This window comes from Dryas octopetala, chromosome 7 (genome assembly GCF_963921425.1).
Source record: "Dryas octopetala chromosome 7, drDryOcto1.1, whole genome shotgun sequence".
Lineage (NCBI taxonomy): Eukaryota > Viridiplantae > Streptophyta > Magnoliopsida > Rosales > Rosaceae > Dryas > Dryas octopetala.
In genome coordinates this window covers 20,603,246-20,628,170 of record NC_141372.1, presented here as the reverse complement: position 1 = coordinate 20,628,170, position 24,925 = coordinate 20,603,246, and the positions used below count along the sequence as shown (strand labels likewise).

At 37.0% G+C, this 24,925-nt stretch overlaps 1 pseudogene; it reads right to left on the bottom strand.

Annotated features, from left to right (window-relative positions):
- Positions 1-212: 212 nt before the first annotated feature.
- LOC147280433 (protein NARROW LEAF 1 pseudogene) lies at positions 213-23,284 on the bottom strand (annotated as a pseudogene).
- Between the last annotated feature and the right edge of the window lie 1,641 nt (positions 23,285-24,925).

Below are 24,925 nucleotides of genomic sequence, written 5' to 3'. Positions count from 1 at the left end.
GTCTCACACATATAGATGAATGATGGAAATGACACATGTGGAATGAGAGAATAATTAAATTGAAATTTTATTCTAGACAAAAACTTTTTTAATTAGAGGCCCAAGGTTGAGAATTAATATTGAAATTCCAATTACGTACTGTTACTATACCTAGTGGGGGCGGGGGGCGGGGGGCGGGCGGGGGGTGAATAGGTTATACCCGATTTTTATGACTATTTTGTACCTGCAAGGTAAACACAAATGTACAATCCAGAGTTCACAATATTTGTGTTCGAATTCCACCGAGACACCAACAGTCAAGAGCATGTGGGCTCACATGTTTATGATCAGGTTAAGATGCAATGATTAAATTCTTACGCACGATTAAACAACTTAAGATCAATACATATTCATAACTAATTTGTTTAATCTAAACAATTAATGCATTCAACACACGATATGGTAACGCGGAAATCCTCCTTAGGGTGAAAACCATAGGATCAAGTCCAGACAATAAAATCCACTATGAAGTAATTTGAGTACATGTAAGACTTACAACCATAAGCTAATCCAAGCTCGTTATGCTCACATACCCTCCTCATGGACTTCACAAGCGCCTCCACGTACACTAACTGAATCCACGATCGAGATCTTCTTTGTCCTGAATGAATTAACCTCCACTCAAGCTATCCACAAGCCCACGATACTCGAATCCAAGAGCAATCCTCAAAGGTTGAATCCAAAACCCAAAATTGAATCCACAAGTTACACAATATTTGGAATTCACGAGCAATCCACAAAGGTTGAATCCACAACCTTAAACTTGAATCCACAAGTTTGACAAATACTCGAATCCACAAGCACTCCACAAGGATTGAATCCACAACCCTAAACCTAAATCCACAAGTCTCAACAATACTCGAATGCACGAGCAATACAACAATATCAAAGTGTTTGGGGTTTTCCTAATAATATGATTTCTAGGGCATATGATTTATGCAAAGGTTAAGATGATATAATCAACTTCCAACCTAGAATGAATGCATAGGATGAACAATATATGCATGGCATTCAAATGGATTCTCCTAAAAATGACATACTCATGGTTTGATCAAGATGATATACACAAGGTATAAATTTAAACTATCATCTAATCAACCTAGGAGATCATAGATTTCTAGGGCATATGATATATGCAAAGGTCAAGATGATACAATCAACTATGTACCAACCTAGATTGAATGTAAGCATAAGATGAACAAGATATAACATTCAAAGATAATATCCTTCGTATCAAATACTCATGATCGATTAAGATGATATACACATGGTAATGGACTAAACCATCATCTAATCAACCTAAGAGATCATAGATGCAAGATATATATATATATATATATGATTAACGAAGCATCTATGGTGTTCTTCGTTGGTATAGGATTTCTAACAGATCGATTCCATGATATAGATGATCGATATAATCAAGTTTAAGAGTTTTGTGTAATCATCTAATCAATCCTACGAGAAGATACATGCATAAGGTAAGCATGCAATTAATTGATCATGGATTTGCTCTTACCAAATTTGTAAGAATTCCTAATGGACTAATTACTAGTGTATTAGGAATCAACTAAGCATTATGATTTACAGTCCGAGAAAGGGCTATACTGAGTCAATCCGGATATTATTGTCAAGTTGTGATTCTACTTTGACAAGGATTAAGGGCCTGATTAGTAGGATTTACTAAGTCCTAATTAGATATATATTAGGAGTTCTTATTCTAGTAGGTGTTTGGTTAGAGGTACTTGATGTAACACCTTTATGGGGGGACTCTAATCTCAACACTACTATATAAGAACAAGTCCCTGCTTTCATAATATGACCCTCCAAATATTCTCAGCCCCATATTGAGTTGCACTAAGGATTGTAGAGAGGAGAAGACTTGTTCATTAATATGGCATCATGTATGTGTTCTTGACTTTGATTAAGTTGTTCAATTAATCTTGTTGCTTGTGTTTCTTGCTGTTTATATTCTACAGAAAATATGTGCTTACATGTGGTATCAGAGCCATTCATACACATCTTGAAATCAATTTCATTTTGATTAATTGATTTTTAATGAATTTTGTTGTTTTAAATAATTAAAAAAAAAAAAAAGGGAATAAAGCCTACTGTATGCTTTACACACAAAAGGCCCAAACCACCATGCTCGTATATCATATCCATATCCAAAAGAGAAACAACACCCAGACCGAGAACCATAGCAAAAGAAAAAGAGATAGACTTTCCAGCAAAAACAGTATTTGTTTTTTATAGTTTTCTGATCTCTAACACTCAATCTGGGGGATACTCGTTTCTATAATTGGGGCTTTTGGTTTTTCAATTTAAAAATCCTTTTGAAATCAACTTGGGTCTTCTCCTTCGACTATAATTGGTTTCTTCTCTTGGTTGACTATATATATCATGTATATTTTATGTCATGTATTTTTAGGTGAATATATATATTTAAGACCTTTCTTTTTTTTGGTAATTCACTTAAGTAAATATGAAGCGAACACATCTTTCATTGATCTTTTTGCTAGTTGACAGCTTGTAAATATTTATGTAGTTAGGAATTATGAAAATTGGGTTTATTAAACTTGATTTTTAAGTTAATTGTTCAATGCATGTGTTCTTGGATTGCATGGAAGAGTTTCATCGATAGTGGCATTTCAACAATCATTATGGGTATTACAAAATAAATGAGCAAGATATATATATATACATATATATATGTGACTAAAGAGTATAAATTATGAGAAAAAAAATAAATAAATAAAGCATGCATTATTTACAGCATTTGAAAAATGTTGTGAAAATAGCAACAATAAATGTTGTAAAAGGTCAGTTATGACAATGAAAAAACGCTATAAAAAGTCTTTTACAACATCACTTTGTGACATGGAATAAACGTTGCAAAGGATAAAGACTTTTTGCAACACCTTGAAATACAACGTTTGCTGAAACGCTGCAAATACTCTTTAGCAGCATTTATCAAATGTTGCAAATACCTATATTTCTTGTAGTGTATGTCCATATATGAGAGAATATATTTTCTTTTCTGCTGTGCGAAATTCATGAATTTTGTTTTGATTTTTCAAAGCTATTCTTGTTTAAACTAAAGATTTCAAAACACTAAGACAAAACTGCATTCTTTTCTACATCATCTTCCCTTAACTTTGCCAACATAGAACCAATTAATGGAACCAATTTTAAAAGGTGGAAACAAGACCTAGAATCTATCTAGGCCTAGCTGGGATGGTTTTAGCCTTAAGAGAGGATTTCTAGCAAAAGATTTGGGGCTTGAACTTGTCTTGATTGGCTTAAGATTAGTAAATTACAGCAAAGGTGCAAATACCTATATTTCTTGTAGTGTATGTCCAAATATGAGAGAATATATTTTCTTTTCTGCTGTGCGAAATTCATGAATTTTGTTTTGATTTTTCAAAACTATTCTTGTTTAAACTAAAGATTTCAAAACACTAAGACAAAACTGCATTCTTTTCTACATCATCTTCCCTTAACTTTTCCAACATAGAACCAATTAATGGAACCAATTTTAAAAGGTGGAAACAAGACCTAGCTGGGATGGTTTTAGCCTTAAGAGAGGATTTCTAGCAAAAGATTTGGGGCTTGAACTTGTCTTGATTGGCTTAAGATTAGTAAATTACGGCAAAGGTGTGACAGTTGTCATGTGATATCATGTGCACTTTTGTGCAAATTTTGTTTGAGTTAGTTATATTTCTTGTCCAAAGGTGTGATGGAGCAACGCATGAATGAAGTTTCAATTTCAAGAAAAAATTTCAGTCAAATTTGTTCTTGTCTTTTTCTTTATTAGTTTTGCACTATCGTCTTATATTATACTGTTTGATTTATATAAATTATATTTTGGTTCTAAGTATTCTGACCACATAATGCATCAGATTAATTTAATGGACCAGATTCTTTAGTGCAAATCAAATCTATATTAGTGAATTGGAAACCAAGATATTATGGCTACTTTGGTTTCGGCAGATTTATTTATATTTATCTAATGTCATCTAGCAGATTAGTTTGTCTATATATATAATTTGATAGATCATTGTGGTGTATAATATATATGTGATTTGTTATATATTTTTTGACTGTCATATATCATTCTCTGTGTCCAGTGGTTATGCATAAGGAATTGTTGGGACTGATAAGCACAATTGAAGCTATTCTCGCATATTGATTGGTGTGCTTATATTTTATTTTGAGTCATGAACTCTTTTGCTATGTATTGTGCTTCCATTGAGTTAGGATCCTTATTTGGTTGTTTGGTACTTTGTTTATTCTTGTACCTATAAGGAATTTTGGAATACATGCATGTACAGTATACATTAAAGAAATTACCTAGATACATTGATGTTATAAAGATACTTTTATTAGATCAAGAATGTTAAGGCTTATATTATTGCATATTTTTGTTTAATCATCAAACACCATTCTTCAAGGGTACTGAAAATGATGCATGAAGTGAATCTTATTTTTGCATATATAAGACCACTACTTGGTGTTAATGTGTGTTTTGAATTTTGGGAAATCTAGTATGTTTCATAGTTTAATTGAAACTTAAATGATTAGCCTAATACATGTTCTTTTAGGTTAATTTTGGCTGTTTAATTATGAATCTTGACAATGTTAATTTGCTTTTCGTAAAGAATTTATCTAGTTTTTTCTGCTAATAAAAATTAAAGTTCTTTAGGTTTAGCAGAATAGTGGGAGTTATTTTTTTCGTTTATCATGTAAGGTTTTCATCTTAAATAAACTAAGTAAGTCAAATAACTCATGTTTTGCATTAAGTCATTTTTTTATGGATTTAATCAATGCACGCTTAAAATTGTTTTTTTTCTGGTTTTGGGCTAATATTATTATTGATCGTATAATTGATGATAGTCCAAGTATGAGAAATGTAAGAACATATATATATGGACTTATCACCAATTACTAAAGACTAAACATAATAATATATGAAGCCCTGCAAAATAAGTAAATTGATTAATTTCAAGGAGACCTAGTAAATCTAAGTTACTAGATTCTGCTATGAATAAAGATTGCTTACCTCATTATCTTGTGCAATATCAGTTTGTTTTTATTTATGGATATTATAGCTCATAAAGTTTTCTGAGCATATAGCCTAAAGTTTGGATTTTACATACCAAATATATGTGCGAATAAGGTATTATACTTGGTATTTATGATATATCTATGTTTTATTCTAGAGTGGCCACATCATCTAGGGTTATAAGGAGATTAAATTTGCAATTAGTCATTTGATTGGTAACTTTTCTCCACAGGGAGGTTATTAGATATTAGATTAATTGGAATGAGATAATAAATTAAATTCTTTTATGCCAAACATGAATAGATTTATCATGAAATTCTTTTGAATATATTAGTCTCTTTGTAAAGTTAATTCCTTGACAAATTATTAATGTATTGTAATCTTTACCCACAAAAAGTTTACAATAATTTATGCACAAGTTACTTATTTGCTTAAAAGAAATAATTGTTTTTTAGAAATACATATAGGTCATGTTCTATAAGTTTAGTTTTGCTGCTATTTAGACATGAAGTCATTTTGTGGAGACATATTGTAAGTCTTAATTTACTGTTTTCATAATTATAGGTGTACATTAATTAAGTACATGGCTACCATATGTATTATATATATTGAGTATGTTATTGATTGTTAAATATTGAACCTTTTTGGTTAAAGGGAGTGTGAATCAAAATAGAAAGAGAAGCATAACCTTACTCACTACAGTGTACTTACTTAGAGCTCGGGTAAGGACATAAATTTATTTAAATTCTTGTTGTTACTGTTTTAGATAATGTCACCTTTCAGATTAAGGTTGTGCTCTAATTTGTTGTCTCTTGGGACTTGGGTTTATCCATGCTTTGATTTGAGAAATAATGACTTACTTGATTGGTATAGGACACTTGGATTGGTAAGAACTAAATTATTTGTTAAATTGTAAAGAGCTATACTCTCATCTGTAAAATAGTGCATGAGGAAGAATAGCAAATTGAAATAAAGCATGAGCACAAACAAACAGTGTGGAGTAATAATAATGAATCCTTTTATTCATTATGTGATTGATACCTTACTTATCTAATTTTTGGCTTACAAAGTTAGGGATGGTGAAATCCATGTAGTCAACATTGACACACAACATGCTAACTGACTTTTTCACCAAGACTATGCCTATAGGATTTTTCAAAGAACATGTTACCATAATGGGTGTTTTGGAGTCTTTTGATGTTGTAGACTAGTGGGAGTTTGTTATTTATTTTCAAACATTGTTTTGATAATTTCGAGTTTTGGTTTATGAACTTGTTTTGGTTACTGACTTCCCAGATATGATGTTTAAGTGCACATTCAGATGAATACATCATTTGTCAGTTTACTGATTTGGTTATGGTTTTAATTTTGAGAAACCTTACTTTGTTTCCTATTTCAATTTACAGAATTGTGACTTTATGAAAATAGCTATTTATTTGTGTCGATCTGTTTAATTAAAAGACAGGTATGGAATGTAGTTTCATTTTGGAACTCACAGGCTTCTTTGAAGCAATTAAGGTAGATTCTGTTCTGAATCATCAAGAATGGATAGATGTGCATCAAGTTATGAATCTTTTCAGAACAAGCACATTGTTACATGTCTATCAGGTGGTTTGTGAGATTATTTGATTTACATTGGTGGTCATGGGATGCTTGCCTTTTCTGTACTGCAAGATTTTTCTATGGTTCCATGTAAATCAATAGTTGATCAAATCACGTTGCATGTTTTGTCTTGTATAGCTTATGCATGTGATCACAAAGGAGTTTTGGATTGTTTTTTGTAATATTCTTGTTGATCATTGGTAATTAGTCCAAGTGGGAGAATGTAAGAATTCCTAATGGACTAATTACTGGTGTATTAGGAATCAACTAAGCATTATGATTTACAGTCCGAAGGGCTATACTAAGTCAATCCGGATGTTCATGCCAAGTTGTGATTCTACTTTGACAAGGATTAAGGCCCTAATTAGTAGGATTTACAAATTCTTAATTAGATATGTATTAAGAGTTCTTATTCTAGTAGGTGTTTGGTTAGAGGTACTTGATGTACAAGTAACATCTTTATGGGGGGACTCTAATCTCAACACTACTATATAAGAAGAAGTCCCTACTCTCACAATATGACCTTGAAAATATTCTCAGCTCCATATTGAGTTGCACTAAGGATTGTAGAGAAGAGAAGACTTGTTCATTATAGCATCATGTATGTGTTCTTGACTTTGATAAAGTTGTTCAATTAATCTTGTTGCTTGTGTTTCTTGATGTTTATGATCTACAGAAAATATGTGCTTACAAAAATATACAGAGAGGTCCGAGAGGCTTCGGTTTGAACAACTGAAGAGGTGAAGAGAAAGTTTCTCTCGGGTTTGTATATAACAAACAGACCAAAAAACCGAGCAATCAGTTTTGGAAACTGAGTAATTGGTTCAGGCAGCCCATGCTTTTGCCAGAGCATGCCTCACTGTTTCGCGGGAGCACTCGAGTATGTCGCGCACACTTGGTTGGCCGAGTGCTTCCCACTTTCGGTGGAGTGATTGAGTGGGTTGGGTAAGATAAAATCATTTTATAATATTTTCTTATTTTAATCGAATGATTTATTTTAACACACTAATTAAGACACGCACTATGAATGATTGACATTAAAACCGAAACAGGTTAATGCATAATATGTGCGTAATGTCTAGCCACCAAAGAGTCTAGGTAACTAAGTCACTTACCATCCTAAAATAACCAAGACAATATTTTGAATGTTCTGATGAAGCTTTTGTCATGGCGAGGATCACGAAGACGGTAGAACTTAGACCAATACAGACATAGGCGTGTTTGTGTCAACGAAATAATGTCAATACAAAATAATATGGTCCTTTCAAATATGATTAATGACAGGACCGCCCCCGGATTCCACCCTGAAACCCGGAGAGGTCCTGCGGGAATCCAAATTCAAGGAAAATCCTACCGAAAATTCGGCAGAACCTCCCCTTAAAATGGACTAACCCAGAAATTCCAATACCTGTTAAAAAGCACTTCTAAGTCATCAACCACCTCTACCACAACCAAATAGGGTCTCAGACCCAACAATTTCACAGAAAATCCAACTTAAAATTTGTAGAGTGGTTATCAGAGCTGCTGTTCTATTACAAGGAATTTTTTTTCAAAAAAATTAAAAGGCGCCTACTGATCCGAAAGGAATAGAGATGTAACCGCCTCGACGTGATTGGCTCGACCTCCACCAAAGCTACTACCTGGGGGGGGGACAATTTAAAACAAGATTAAACCGTGAGCTAACTCAGTGAGTGGACAATTTAATAAATACGAAAAACATAAGTAAAATTTCTATTTCAGAAAATCCTTCAAAAACCATGTTTAACTCTAAAACCTCACGTTACTCTTTGAAATCCCCCAGTTTAAAACCATAAAGTTTATTTGAACTTAAAGAATCCCATAAAACAATATATAATTTCTCAAGATAACAATTTCTTAAAAACAACCGAACTGTAAAACATCGTAACAACAACCTTGATAGAATTCAAAGAAATCCTTTACTTAAAAACATTTTTAATAATTTCTGGAAATAGCCAAATTCATTTTCCACCATGCTATATACCCTGAATAACCTGGCCATACACCTGTGCGGAATTCCTGCATCGCACAGGCAGGCAATATCCTGGCCATACACACGCGTGGAGTGAATCCAACACATGCAGGCAATATCCTGGCCATACACACGCGTGGAGTGAATCCAACACGTGCAGGCAATATCCTGGCCATACACACGTGTGAATAAATCAGCACGTGCAGGCAATCCTGGTCATACGTGCACGCAGAGCAGCCCCCAAAGGGCGAAGCATCCCGACACACGGCCCAAAGCCTATATGTGTGCCGTGATGGGTCCCAAAGACCTATGTATCTGAAAATCTGGAGGGTACTGCAAAGGGTGGTTTGAAAACCATTTTTCCATAACCCAAATAAATCTTTTTTCCACCAAGAATAGAATAATTGTACTTTTCCAAGAAACTTTAATTTCCATAAAAACTTATTGCATAATTCCAACTCAATTTCAAAATACATAAATCAAATCACTCCTTTCGACCAAAAATTGAAATAATAAAATAAACCATATGTATAGAGTAAGAAGCTGAAGTCCTTTCCAAAAAAAATTTATCAACTCCAATAAAACCATATTTAAAAATTTATATACAAGGGAAAATGAAAGGTCGAAATCCGACATTTATTTATCAAATCTAAAATCAACTCAAGATGCTTAACATAATTAAATAATGAAGTTTCATAAAATTCGTTTGATATGTCAAAAGTTCACTCTCATATACTATTTCTCAATTAAAACTCAAGATAATCAAATAAACAAATTTATAAAGTATAGAAATGCGTTTTAAAAATAAAAGTCCACTCACAGTGAGAATCCTAACTTCAATCCTCCTCCGGGTCGTCTCGAGCCACGATCGTCTCGCCTATAGAATAAAACAATACAACCATAGATTAGCCTCGATTCTACGACATTTAAAGAGTGTGTGTGTGTAGCCTAAATGTCCCTCCCGACTCACGTTTTTCCTACTAGTTAGAAATCATTTTTCTTTAAACTATACCCTCTCACCTTATTCCAAATCCATCCTGACTCCAACTACGACACCCACGTCCTCAAATTTAACCACAAATTCAAGAGAAAACCGGCAAGTGGCCTAACTTTACTTGGGGCCTAACCTTACTTGGGGTCGTCCTAGAGTTAAAGACGATCCCCGTAAAGTGTCCGATCACGAGCCAAATTGAAATTCCGTCGCTCAAGTCGCACCCACCTATTCAAAATCATCAACCAACTCAATTTTAGCACCCCAATTAGCGCTAGATAATTTTCGTGACAGCCAGGCGGTCAGAACCCACGCTGTCGTCGCTCAAAGTGGCGGCACCAAACTATATTGCACAAATTCCTCCAAATTACTCTAGATTTCTGATTCTAAACATTCCTAAGGTCTTATGGGGAAGAATTTCGTCCAAATAAAACCACAAGAACATCCTTCTAAAACTGAAATTCTCATATATCCCGAATGGCTCAAAATCCCCAAACTCAATCTTCAATATAAACTCAAAATTAAACAGCCACAACACAAGGTATTGAAAGCCCATCAAGAGGGAGAGAGAACCCACCTGGTATGGAGGTGGTTGGCGCCGGATTTCACCGAAAATTTGGCGAGACAGAGGGGAGTCAAACCGCTGGGATTTCTGTGCGCGCGGGCTGGGCTGGTTGGAGTGGCCGGCGAGCTAGCAGGCGTCGGGGATGTACGCCGGTGACCTCAGGTGGCTGGAGATGGCTGGGAGAAGAGAGAGACGGCGACTGAGTGATGGACGTTGGCTGATGCGCAGGGGTTGGTTGCGCACAGAGAAAAGAAAGAGAGAGGAAACACGGGGAGAGAGAGAGAGTAGGCTCGGGAGGTGGTGGTCGGCGGCTGAGGGTGTTTGCCGGCGCCAGGGGTTAGCAAGGGTGGGTGGTGGTTGCTGGGTTGTGGGCGCAGGGGTGGTTGCGGGGGAGAGAAGACCGAGAGAGAGTGTGCGGGGAGAGAGAGATATAAAGGAGAGAGAGAGTGTTCTAGAGAGAGAGAGAAATTTCTAGAAAATCTGATTTTTAAACCCCAATTTGTTATTTTACGAAATTGCCCCTCGCTTCAAACGCCCATATCTTTCAAACTGTAACTCGGATCGAAGCGTGCTACGTGTCTATGAACTCGGGGGATCGAAACCTATCTAACGGACCCAAAGTCAAAGTCAAAAACCCATTTATTTTAAAAGTCAACTTTGGGTCAAGCTTAAATTAAAACAAAAATAAATATTTAAATCAAAACCCTTTTTATTTCCAAATAAATCTCAAAATCTTTAAAATACAATCCAACATCTTTTTATAAACCTCTTAAAAAAAATCATAATAAAAATTTAAATTTCTAGTGAAAATTTGGGTCGGGTCGTTACAACCTTCCCCCCTTACAAAAATTTCGTCCTCGAAATTTAGTAGAAAACCTTAATTTAAGTGAATTGTAGTTGTAAAATTCTTATCACCCATCAAATCAAACCTCCTTTTAACAACCATAAGTTGAAATATGCGTGAATTTGACATTTCCTTCCGTTCGAGAAAACCAAGGATATTTAAACTAAGGAAATCACTCTACAACGAACCTAAATAAATTAAGTAAGCCTTAAAAATAAAAACTTAAAAATGTGATAGAACGCCAAACCCTAGATAAAGTTTTCAGGGATAAAACCATTATGAAATAAATCCATTTTAAAACCTTTAAATCATTTGAAAACCACTCTAACCCACAAATCGAGAAAGTTTATTTTTTATCGACAATCAAAACACAAATATGTGACAAACTAGAGTGTGTGTGTGTTCTGAAGTCTATCGAAAATATCGTATCATGCTCAAGGTTAGATAATGTACCCATGATGACGTCCGGTGAGACCAACGCGTTCTGCTCCGTCATGGCGAAGACTCTGCCTTGGGCTCTGGGGCGTCCTGGCTGATCCCTCTGTTGTTCTCCACCTCTACTGACATGGCTGGACTGGGCACCACTACGCTTCCGCTGCGCCACTATGATTAACCCTTTGATCTCTAAATGTATCCAACATAAAATATGATCGCGACTTCAAGTATCGTAAATTACTACGTCTTCCACACCATTCCTTACGTATCCATGAAAATGAGAAATAACTTATGATCGTGAACTAAGGGGTCACCCTCAAGCTCCTATCATTTCCTTAGCAATGTGTGATGTATTTAAGTCTATCTCGACTCCAACTACCCAGACTTTCATCACAAGATACTTATGTCTCCAAAATGGTCTAGCTCCTCATTACCATCCATAAGTTATCGTTAATCCATCGAGTACTCACATGCCCCAAGTTAAGAAAGCTAGATTAGTGGAATTACGACAATTTCAAGCTTACTCTTTTAAATAAAAACATCACTTCATACGTCATTGCTTTGTGATGTCCCTCCTCTTCTAATATCAACCCTTACTTAAATCCAATACTTGGATCTCTTGCTTTCCATATGCCTACCACCTTCTAATTTCTCCTATCATCCCTTTACGTCACGTCTCTCTCTACCCAAATTCCTTCATTGTCCTCATTAGACTCCCAAAATAAAAACAATTCATTTATCCATTAATCGTTATTATGATATCTTTATCCTAACACACACGCATCTATCCTTCGTCATCCTTATTGTAAACTATCAAAGTTTAAGTAAGCTTCACTGTGTCACAACTTCGATACTTAATCTCTAGGGAAATCTATAATTCTAATAACATTAATTTCCATAAAATTCCAACTTGATTTCCTCGAATGGGCTTCAAACGAAGTACTAAAACATTTAACCATGCGCTCTCAATTCCGCAGTTACTGATTATCAAAAGAAAATCTTCACAAGTACGACCCAAATTGTAATACTAGCATACACCAAACGTAACACTCACGTTAACCGTATTAAATCTACCCCCATAAACTTACCATAGTCTACTTTGAGGTCGGCCACGTCGAGGAACCATATCTATACTAGCGGAGAAAAACCTTTTTGTACACTGAAGGATGCACATGAGGTGCAGAATCTACAGGAAACTTAAAACCTAATGCTCTGATACCAAGTTGACAGGACCGCCCCCGGATTCCACCCTGAAACCCGGAGAGGTCCTGCGGGAATCCAAATTCAAGGAAAATCCTACCGAAAATTCGGCAGAACCTCCCCTTAAAATGGACTAACCCAGAAATTCCAATACCTGTTAAAAAGCACTTCTAAGTCATCAACCACCTCTACCACAACCAAATAGGGTCTCAGACCCAACAATTTCACAGAAATCCAACTTAAAATTTGTAGAGTGGTTATCAGAGCTGCTGTTCTATTACAAGGAATTTTTTTTCAAAAAAATTAAAAGGCGCCTACTGATCCGAAAGGAATAGAGATGTAACCGCCTCGACGTGATTGGCTCGACCTCCACCAAAGCTACTACCTGGGGGGGGACAATTTAAAACAAGATTAAACCGTGAGCTAACTCAGTGAGTGGACAATTTAATAAATACGAAAAACATAAGTAAAATTTCTATTTCAGAAAATCCTTCAAAAACCATGTTTAACTCTAAAACCTCACGTTACTCTTTGAAATCCCCCAGTTTAAAACCATAAAGTTTATTTGAACTTAAAGAATCCCATAAAACAATATATAATTTCTCAAGATAACAATTTCTTAAAAACAACCGAACTGTAAAACATCGTAACAACAACCTTGATAGAATTCAAAGAAATCCTTTACTTAAAAACATTTTTAATAATTTCTGGAAATAGCCAAATTCATTTTCCACCATGCTATATACCCTGAATAACCTGGCCATACACCTGTGTGGAATTCCTGCATCGCACAGGCAGGCAATATCCTGGCCATACACACGCGTGGAGTGAATCCAACACATGCAGGCAATATCCTGGCCATACACACGCGTGGAGTGAATCCAACACGTGCAGGCAATATCCTGGCCATACACACGTGTGAATAAATCAGCACGTGCAGGCAATCCTGGTCATACGTGCACGCAGAGCAGCCCCCAAAGGGCGAAGCATCCCGACACACGGCCCAAAGCCTATATGTGTGCCGTGATGGGTCCCAAAGACCTATGTATCTGAAAATCTGGAGGGTACTGCAAAGGGTGGTTTGAAAACCATTTTTCCATAACCCAAATAAATCTTTTTTCCACCAAGAATAGAATAATTGTACTTTTCCAAGAAACTTTAATTTCCATAAAAACTTATTGCATAATTCCAACTCAATTTCAAAATACATAAATCAAATCACTCCTTTCGACCAAAAATTGAAATAATAAAATAAACCATATGTATAGAGTAAGAAGCTGAAGTCCTTTCCAAAAAAAATTTATCAACTCCAATAAAACCATATTTAAAAATTTATATACAAGGGAAAATGAAAGGTCGAAATCCGACATTTATTTATCAAATCTAAAATCAACTCAAGATGCTTAACATAATTAAATAATGAAGTTTCATAAAATTCGTTTGATATGTCAAAAGTTCACTCTCATATACTATTTCTCAATTAAAACTCAAGATAATCAAATAAACAAATTTATAAAGTATAGAAATGCGTTTTAAAAATAAAAGTCCACTCACAGTGAGAATCCTAACTTCAATCCTCCTCCGGGTCGTCTCGAGCCACGATCGTCTCGCCTATAGAATAAAACAATACAACCATAGATTAGCCTCGATTCTACGACATTTAAAGAGTGTGTGTGTGTAGCCTAAATGTCCCTCCCGACTCACGTTTTTCCTACTAGTTAGAAATCGTTTTTCTTTAAACTATACCCTCTCACCTTATTCCAAATCCATCCTGACTCCAACTACGACACCCACGTCCTCAAATTTAACCACAAATTCAAGAGAAAACCGGCAAGTGGCCTAACTTTACTTGGGGCCTAACCTTACTTGGGGTCGTCCTAGAGTTAAAGACGATCCCCGTAAAGTGTCCGATCACGAGCCAAATTGAAATTCCGTCGCTCAAGTCGCACCCACCTATTCAAAATCATCAACCAACTCAATTTTAGCACCCCAATTAGCGCTAGATAATTTTCGTGACAGCCAGGCGGTCAGAACCCACGCTGTCGTCGCTCAAAGTGGCGGCACCAAACTATATTGCACAAATTCCTCCAAATTACTCTAGATTTCTGATTCTAAACATTCCTAAGGTCTTATGGGGAAGAATTTCGTCCAAATAAAACCACAAGAACATCCTTCTATGACAGGACCGCCCCCGAATTCCACCCTGAAACCCGGAGAGGTCCTGCGGGAATCCAAATTCAAGGAAAATCCTACCGAAAATTCGGCAGAACCTCCCCTGAAAATGGACTAACCCAGAAATTCAAACCTGTTAAAAAGCACTTCTATACAGCAACCACCTCTACCACAACCAAATAGGGTCTCAGACCCAACAATCTCACGGAAATCCAACTTAAAATTTGTAGGGTGGTTATCAGAGCTACTATTCTATTACATGGAATTTTTACAAAAATTTAATGGCGCCTACAGGGTCCGACTAAAGAGATGATTGCAACTGCCTCGACGTGTTTGGCTCGACCTCCACCAAATCTACTACCTGGGGGACAATTTAAGACAAAACAAACAAACCGTGAGACGAACTCAGTGAGTGGACAGTTTAACGAGAAACATAAGTAAAATTTCTGTTTCAGATAATCCTTCAAATAAAACCACGTTAACTCTAAAACCTCTCGTTACTCTTTGAAATCCCCCAGTTTTAAAACAATTTCACAAGTCTTAAAAATGTTATAAAACTCATGAAAAACAATTAATACTCTCAAGCTGTAAAATTATTAAAATATCTGAAATAAAATGCAATGCCTTAATGAAACTGTCGTTTAAAACGTTTACTGGTGTAATATATTTTCTCAAAACACTTCACAACTGAAAACTCACGCCACACTAGTACCCGGGAAAACTGCTGGTCATACACTGCCGAGTCATCTCTAGGCAAGTGCAGAGCAAATATACACCTGTGCTGGTCATACACCGCCGAGTCATCTCTAGGCGAGTGCAGAGCAATTATACACCTGTGCTGGTCATACACCGCCGAGTCATCTCTAGGCGAGTGCAGAGCAATTATACACCTGTGCTGGTCATACACCGCCGAGTCATCTCTAGGCGAGTGCAGAGCAATTATGTACCTGTGCTGGTCATACACCGCCGAGTCATCTCTAGGCGAGTGCAGAGCAATTATGTACCTGTGCTGGTCATACACCGCCGAGTCATCTCTAGGCTAGTGCAGAGCAATATTTACCTGCTGAAGGGGGTACTAATATGACGGTTTTAAACTGCTCATTTATCTTCATAAAATTCGTAACTCAAATCAATATTTACAATTCAAGACTCATGATAACCAAATAATAAAATCATAATTTAAGAAAACACTTCCAAATCACAGATCCAATTCAACCTCTAATATCTCTCAAACAAATTCAATAACCACATAAATAAATCATGAATTTAAAAAAAAGCATTTGCAAAATAAAGTCCACTCACAGTGAGAAAATCTAATGTCGATCCTCCGCCGGATCGTCGCGAACCCCGATCGTGTCGCCTATAACACAACGATAAAATATGAAATTAGTCTCGCTAAACTCACGCTCGAGTAATGGTTATAAATCATCTTCCTCAAAACTATACGCTCTCTAACCTATTCCTAACCATCTCGAAACTTCCCGGCTCACACCAGCATCAACCACACTTCTAAAACCAAATTTTAAATCTCGAGAATAAATCTACATAGCCCACCTCAATCGAGCACACCGTCTGAGAGTAAGTTCGATATCAGAAAATATCCAAACATTTAATCCATTAATACCCAAATAAACCTTACGTGTGTTATGCCTTGACCTAGGTTCACTCGGGAATCGTTTTCAATATAGAAAACGTATCCAATATCAATCCAAATTGGGGTTTCGTAAACTCCGGAAAATTTCCATCTAAACACAATTAATAACCAACTCCAAAAGAGTTTTAAATTCAAGTATCAAAAGAAATTGGCGGCTGGTTAATCAGAACCGCCGCTTTCGCCGCTTAAAGTGGCAGCCACTAATGTACCAAAACTAGACTTCACAAATTTCTCCCAATTTCCTCCAAATTTCAATCCTACACAGCCATTGGATTTCCTAGAGACAAAATTTATCCAAAACAACATCACAATAGCCCCCCCCAATCCAAAACCCACAGAAATTCCGAATTGACATAAATTTCCCAAATTCAATCTTCAACAATTTCTCAAATTTAGACAATCAAGCCACAATAGAATGAGAGCCTACTAAGAAGGGAAGAAAACCCACCTAAATTCGAGTTGATTGCGATGAAAATCCGACTAAAAATGGAGGGAAAGGCCGGCGGGTCTGTGTGGCTTTTTCGAGCAAAACCAGCGTGCAGGGGGGCTGGCTGGCTGGAGGAATGGCCGGGAGAGGTGGTCGGCGTCGGGAAGGCTCGCCGGTGGCCTGGGCTGGTCGGGAAACTCGCCGGAGAGGACGGTCCGGCCTGGTGGTGTCGCGCGCCGAGAAGGGGGAGAGAGAGAGAGACGCGAAGGAGAGGGAGAGCACGGGGAGAGAGAAAACTGGGTCAGTGGGGTTGCTGGTTGTCGGCCTCTGGTCGCCGGAGCTGGCCGCGCCGGTGAGAGAAGAGAGGGGGAGGTGAGTGAGCTCGGGGAGAGAGGGAGAAGTGAGAGGGTGCGGGGGGGGGGGAGAGAGAGAGATAAAGGGGGAGAGAGAAGAGTGTGGAATTTTCTGGAGAGAGAGAGAGAGAAATCAGAAAAAAATTTCTGATTTTGGGTATTTTAAAAACCCACTTATACAAATTTACAAAATTGCCCCTCACTTCACGTGTCCGTATCTTTCAAACCGTAACTCGAAATGACGCGTGCTACGTGTCTATGAAATCGTGGAATCGAAACCTATCTAACAGACCCGAAGTCAAAATCGAATTCCCATTCTTTTTAAAAGTCAACTTTTGGTCAAGCTTAAATTAAAACAAAAATAAATAAATCAAAACTTTAAATCAAAACCCCTTTTTATTTTTCGAATAAATCCCAAAATCTTTAAAATACAATTCAACATCTCTTTTTTTTTTTTTTTTTTTTTTTTTTTAATCTCTTTAAAGCATAGTTAAATAAAAATTTAAATTTCTAGTGAAAATTTGGGTCGGGTCGTTACATTCTAAAACTGAAATTCTCATATATCCCGAATGGCTCAAAATCCCCAAACTCAATCTTCAATATAAACTCAAAATTAAACAGCCACAACACAAGGTATTGAAAGCCCATCAAGAGGGAGAGAGAACCCACCTGGTATGGAGGTGGTTGGCGCCGGATTTCACCGAAAATTTGGCGAGACAGAGGGGAGTCAAACCGCTGGGATTTCTGAGCGCGCGGGCTGGGCTGGTTGGAGTGGCCGGCGAGCTAGCAGGCGTCGGGGATGTACGCCGGTGACCTCAGGTGGCTGGAGATGGCTGGGAGAAGAGAGAGACGGCGACTGAGTGATGGACGTTGGCTGATGCGCAGGGGTTGGTTGCGCACAGAGAAAAGAAAGAGAGAGGAAACACGGGGAGAGAGAGAGAGTAGGCTCGGGAGGTGGTGGTCGGCGGCTGAGGGTGTTTGCCGGCACCAGGGGTTAGCAAGGGTGGGTGGTGGTTGCTGGGTTGTGGGCGCAGGGGTGGTTGCGGGGGAGAGAAGACCGAGAGAGAGTGTGCGGGGAGAGAGAGATATAAAGGAGAGAGAGAGTGTTCTAGAGAGAGAGAGAAATTTCTAGAAAATCTGATTATTAAACCCCAATTTGTTATTTTACGAAATTGCCCCTCGCTTCAAACGCCCATATCTTTCAAACTGTAACTCGGATCGAAGCGTGCTACGTGTCTATGAACTCGGGGGATCGAAACCTATCTAACGGACCCAAAGTCAAAGTCAAAAACCCATTTATTTTAAAAGTCAACTTTGGGTCAAGCTTAAATTAAAACAAAAATAAATATTTAAATCAAAACCCTTTTTATTTCCAAATAAATCTCAAAATCTTTAAAATACAATCCAACATCTTTTTATAAACCTCTTAAAAAAAATCATAATAAAAATTTAAATTTCTAGTGAAAATTTGGGTCGGGTCGTTACAATTAATTTCTCATAAGGTATGGTGTTGTCACACATGTCACATTTAATGTGTAACATATACCTTAGGACTTAGACTTGTATGTACCTAGTCAAAGACATGAGGTCACAAACATAAATTTGAATAGTTGATGGGTAAAACATAAAAGGACAAAAGGTACATGAGATCTAATAGACAAGGATTGGCCACTTTAATCTAAGGGCCAGAAGAAAAGATGGAGAGAGATAAAAGGGTGCTTTGAAGGATCAAACCCTAAGCTTATTCGTGTATGTCGCACCCTCCTCTCACTCTCTTCTCTCTCATCTTCTCTCTCATAGAGATCACATGGAGATTTAGCAACCTTTCTCTATAATCATTCCTCCCATCATTTTATCTAGTGTGAAAGCAAGGGACACACTCTGGTAAAACATGTAGGGAAAGTATCACATCCCGGTTAGTGAATTTCCTACCTATTTTAGTACTATATATATGTATAAATATTTTTCAAATAAAAAGTGCATTGTTTTTGTATGTTTTTATCTGTTTGGTATGCTATGCGACTTGGGTCACGTGGTGTTGACCTTGGGTTTTGATCTCATAAACCTCATGAGGGGTAATACAGACTAGTTAGTCAAATGTCCTTATGCGGAGGCTAACCTAAGTGGCATTACTAGGGAATGACTACTCTCGCTACCATATCGAGGTGATTATTTTGACGATACGTACCTAATAGTTGTTTTGTATGTGATTGGTCGCAGGTATGTTTCCGAACTTTAAAACATGTCAGGATTTTTCACTGAAAAAGCTTTGTGAGCATGCAAAGGTTTTACTCACTTATTATTTGCATTATTTATTATTTTTGTTGTCATTATCTAATCTGATTTTGGTTGTACGTGCATTATTTTCCACTGTTTATCTTCGAATCCTATACCTATATATATTCAGCTATTGTTTTCAAACCTAACTGTCCCAAGGAGAAGTGATGATCGTATGTGATGCTTATCCCCTACTATGCTCTTGTGAGTGCATATAATCCAATTGTTGGTGACTTGGACTGATGTCATGGGCATGGCACTTACATCTTGTCATTTTCAACTTTGCTATCTAGTTTAGATCATTTCTTTGGATCAACGATGGTGTTTCTTCTTCATCCTTTTGGCATTAATTTCTCATCAGCTACCCATGAGTCCAGTTTGTTGCACTACTTTATTAATGGCTGAATCACTTTAGCATGGGTTCGAGTATCATAGCTAGCATTTCTGTTTACTTTCTGTTTATTTAGTTTAAGGGTTTGATGTAAAGAACTTGAAACCCCTCACGGGATGGTACAATTTTTATTTAATATTATGAGGTATTTCCAATAATTTCTTCCATTGCAATTATACTACTCTGATCCAAATCCGTGCCACTCAAAATGGCTTAACTCATTTTAAGAAGCTTGGGAATATAATACTCAAGGTAAAGGGTATTATAGTCTTGGGATTCTTAAGACATACGGATGCCGTTGTGGCATTTCCAATCTCGGGGCATCACACATCGTCTATGGCTATAATGCTCCAAAAATCAACTCCAGTGGGTTCTATATTAAGTATGATATAAGTGAGGGTCAGATTGTTTTTGTTTTGCCAATTGTCGTACCTCCGTGCAATATTACTTTATTTAATGGGCTAACTAGTGAAATTGATCAATTGGTTCGTAGCTGCTAGGATGTCGACACTTATATTAATTGTTCTTCCTTTCGTATCAAGATTATCTGATGGAACTGTCATAAGGATTTTTTATTCTTATCAATTTTCCTAATTGTTTATAAAAGTGGATATATGGATTTTATTGGCGTAGAACTTTTTTAATGTTCAGATTGCCAATAACTTGATTGATTTTGTCAATCAGTTGAAGATTAGTGCTGAAGTTAGTATATATTGTTAACAGAAAATTGGAGATTGAGATAAATGATTTTCCATTTGTGAAGAATGAAGACCAATTAGCTAATCTACGTACTTACCAAGGCATTCTCCAATTATATATCAAGTTTTACTACTCACTTGCAAAGTCGGACATGCCATATATTTATGTACCAATTTGAGGGAGAGTCTTGGCAGGAGTTGTGATGCTTAGGTTTAATTAGGAGTCCTAATCTATTTAGGATAATTTATTTACTTTCTCAAATTTATATTATTTTCCTTATTCTTCTACCTTTCTTTATCTTTTTTATTAGATTTCTTGTGTATTTAGGTTTTATTGAGTTTATTGGGTTGTATTCATATATATATATATATATATATACAGAAATGATCACTTGCTCACCATAGAGCGGAGAATTCCCCACTCACTTAATCACCCGCTCACCACAGAGCAGGGAATTCAATGATTGGGACCATCCATTTTTTAGGTCCATCCTTAAGGGTCGTCCCTATAAAAAATCAACCAAATCGATAATTGTTTGGTCCTCCAAACTTTGCAGACAAATACAATTCGTCAGATAAGGTTGAAATAATATTGACAGTAATACACTGACTAAACAGTTTCCGATTTGGCTAATTTTTTGCAAAGGTGATTTTTGAATGATGCTCTAAAATATGGACGATTCCGATCATTGAAATTCGTTGATGGATGGTTAGGTGAGTGGGGAATTCCTCGCTCTATGGTGAGCGAGTGATCATTTATGTATATATATATATATATACACTACAACAATTTCTCGCAAAGCTCACGAATTATTTTTTGTAGCTATTGATGCAGCTGCTACTATTTCTGGTTTGTATTGGTTCTTTGCCACCCTGCAGTCACTATAGAGCATGTTGGAGGTATTTGTTGGAGTGGCAAGTGAGCTAGTGAGAAAGTGTAGATTGTCACCATTGTAAGATTAATTTGGGTCTTAAGTGAGAAACAATACGTACTTATGACAACTTTATGGTTTCCACTTTTTTCTCTTTTGGTTGGATTTGGAGTCAGATAGGAATAATTATCCTACTAATCTCCCAATTTGGTTACCATTTTTATGAAGGTACCTATTAGTCAACCATTGTACAAGTTAGTGGGTCCTAAGGCAACCTTTTCCTCCACCATTATTTTTTAAAACAACCAAAATATTAATTGGTGACTCCAAAAAATGTCAATTGTCACTAACTTCAATCTAGTTTCAATTCAAGGTGGCCTTTGGCCATTTTTCTTGTAGTGATATATACATATATATGCTGAATTATTTCACCTAAAGCCTATGAGATTATAAATTAATCCGATAAAACCAAATGATGCATCAATGTTTTATGGGTTAATTATATATATATATACCTCAACTATATATCACTTATCAGTTCGATACCTCTGGTTTAAAAACTTTCATTAGGGTACATCAACTTATGTTTTTTGTCAATTAAATACCTCCGTTAGTCTGACCGTTAGGAAGACCGTTAAATGCCTACGTGGCGCTGACGTGGCACACACGGACCCCACCATTAAATATTAATTTAGCATTTAAAAATAGCCACTAAACCAAAATTAATAAAAAAATCAATAAAATCATTAAAACCATTAAAATTATATAAAATTGAAAAAAAAAAAAAAAAGCCAACCCTCCCTCCCCCACCCTTTCCCCCACCCAGGCCACCGCCCCTCCCCCCCAAACCCAGGCCACCCCCAACCTCCCCCGCCCTTCCCCCGAAAAAATCTTCGTCACAGCCATTCCTCAACGACGAGAGATTCTCAGAAACCGTTCTATCCATCTGATTCTTTTTATGTAGTGGGGACCCTCTGATGAAGCTTGGTATGAACTGATGTTCTACACTAGGAACCGCCTTGATCCCATCTTCCAGATGAAACTCAGTTTCCACTAATGATGGATTCCTAGGTGGGCTGCTGGGTTCAACTTGTAAAGGGATATGCTGAATTTGGAGACCCAATGACTCAAACTTTTCCTCAGGCTTTTCCCTTGGAAGCATCCCATCAGGAGGTGAAGAGTCACCAACGGTGGATCCAATTGCTGTTGCCGAGGCAGACCTTTGTTCTTGTACTGCCACTACTTGTAACATTTACAAAGAATAAATATGCAGACCAACAACAAATAAAAAGTCAAAGATACACAAATACAATGCATTAATCCTGGGGGAACCAGCAAAGAAGACAATTTCCAAAGCACAAAACTTTAAGCCCGTCATCAGTTGTGATGAGATCAAGTTCAAGGAGATTGAGAAGACGCCCAAGATCAACTCCGCTTGTCCAATTCTCAGGAGGTTGACCATATTTTAATTTAAGTCGGCCTCGGTTAGCAGTACCACCCCATATGATCCCAATTGGCCGTGGCTTCTCACCATTCTCACCTTTTTGTACTATGAGGCTTCCGCTGTCTCCTTCAAGGTCAAATGTCTGTTGGTTCTCACCAACAACAAGAAAATCTGTTAAGAAGCATATGCCTTTCTCATCATTGTACTCGAGGGCATAGGCCAATACAGTTCCAGCAGTTAAGCCCGAACTTCTTCCAACCTTCATCACCTGCTTCCCAATAAGGGTAAAGGTGGGTGCGACGGGTCGAGGGCAGGAGGGTGCAACAGGGGTTGGGGCGGTGCTGGGTGAGGGCAACTGGGGTTGGGGAGGGGGGAGGTGGGTGCGACTGGTTGAGGGGGAGGGTTGGGTGACGGGGAAAGGCTGGGTGAGGCTTGGCTAGGTAAGGGGGTGGGGCTGGGGAGGGAGGTGGGTGGGGGCGAAGGGGGCTGGGAAGGAAGGAAGGGGTGCGACTGGGTTTGGGGGGAACGGAGGTTGGAGGGAGGAGGGGGCTGAGGGCTGGGGTCGGGGCTAGGGGTTAAGAAAGACGCAGGGGGGAGGGTGGCAGTCGGTGAGAGAGGCAATAGTTAGGTGGCTGTGCAGGGGAGGCGGAGGCAGGCGGAGGTGATGCTGGGTTCTGGGCTTCCTTTTTCTTTTTTTTTTCTTTTTTTTTTTCAATTCAATTATTTAAGTTTTACATATTATATTAATTTAAAGGTTTATTAGTTTTTTATTAATTTTGGTTTAGTGGCTATTTTTAAATGCTAAGTTAATATTTAATGGTGGGGTCTGTGTGTGCCATGTCAGCGCCACGTAGACATTTAACGGTCTTCCTAACGGTCAGACTAACGAAGGTATTTAATTGACAAAAAACATAAGTTGATGTACCCTAATGAAAGTTTTTAAACCAAAGATACCCAACTGATAAGTGATGTATAGTTGAGATATATATATATACGTAATTAACCTATGTTTTATTGATGAGGTAAATGAGATAATCTCTGATGATGAATGTCTAAGTGTCGATGGTGAGTTAGTTTTGGAAGATCAACATTTGGTGGGTGCTTTCCAAGAAATTTCTTTTCGGTATACTGCACGGACATGTAACGTTGTGGCCCGTTAATTAGCTCGGTTTTCTTTGAGCTATAATCATTTTGTTTGTTGTCTGGGGGAGGTTGGCATACTCCTTTCCTCCAAGATGATGTTTCTACTTGGTTGAATTCATTTCAATAAGTATGACTCTTTGCCTTGATTAAAAAAAAAAAAAATTTATTGATTCCTAGTCAATCTACATTAGAATTCATTTATTTACAAGAGTAAAATAGTAACATGCATAATGAAACATCATTTTTTATCCACATTTGTGTATGATCCCTATCATTGCTAAAAAACAGTAATTAATTTGGGATTTAAAAATGCATTTGATATCTCGGAATTTTAATTTAAATAATTTGTGTCAGAATATTTCATTATATATCATTCCTTAATTTACTTTTTTTTTTTAGAGGGAGAAATGTTCTTTAATTTACTTATATAGACTGTTACCTCTCATGAAAAAATGCATAGAGAGCTTGAAGAGATGTTAGCCATGCACATAGCATGATTACTATTTATCATAAATATTTTGAGTAATCAAATTTCTTGTGATATATCATACTGCATTTATTTCATGGAATTTAATTAATTTTCTCACAAAACATCATATTATCTTCACCCATTGATCGAATTTCTTCTAGCCATAAATAATATTGCTTTGAGCCATATATTCAAAAATTTAATCGGAAGGATAATTTGTTTAGAAGTTTAGTGAGATATTGGAGGAGACCAAATGAATTTTTGCAGTGATGAATTCCCAATATGAATTCACAA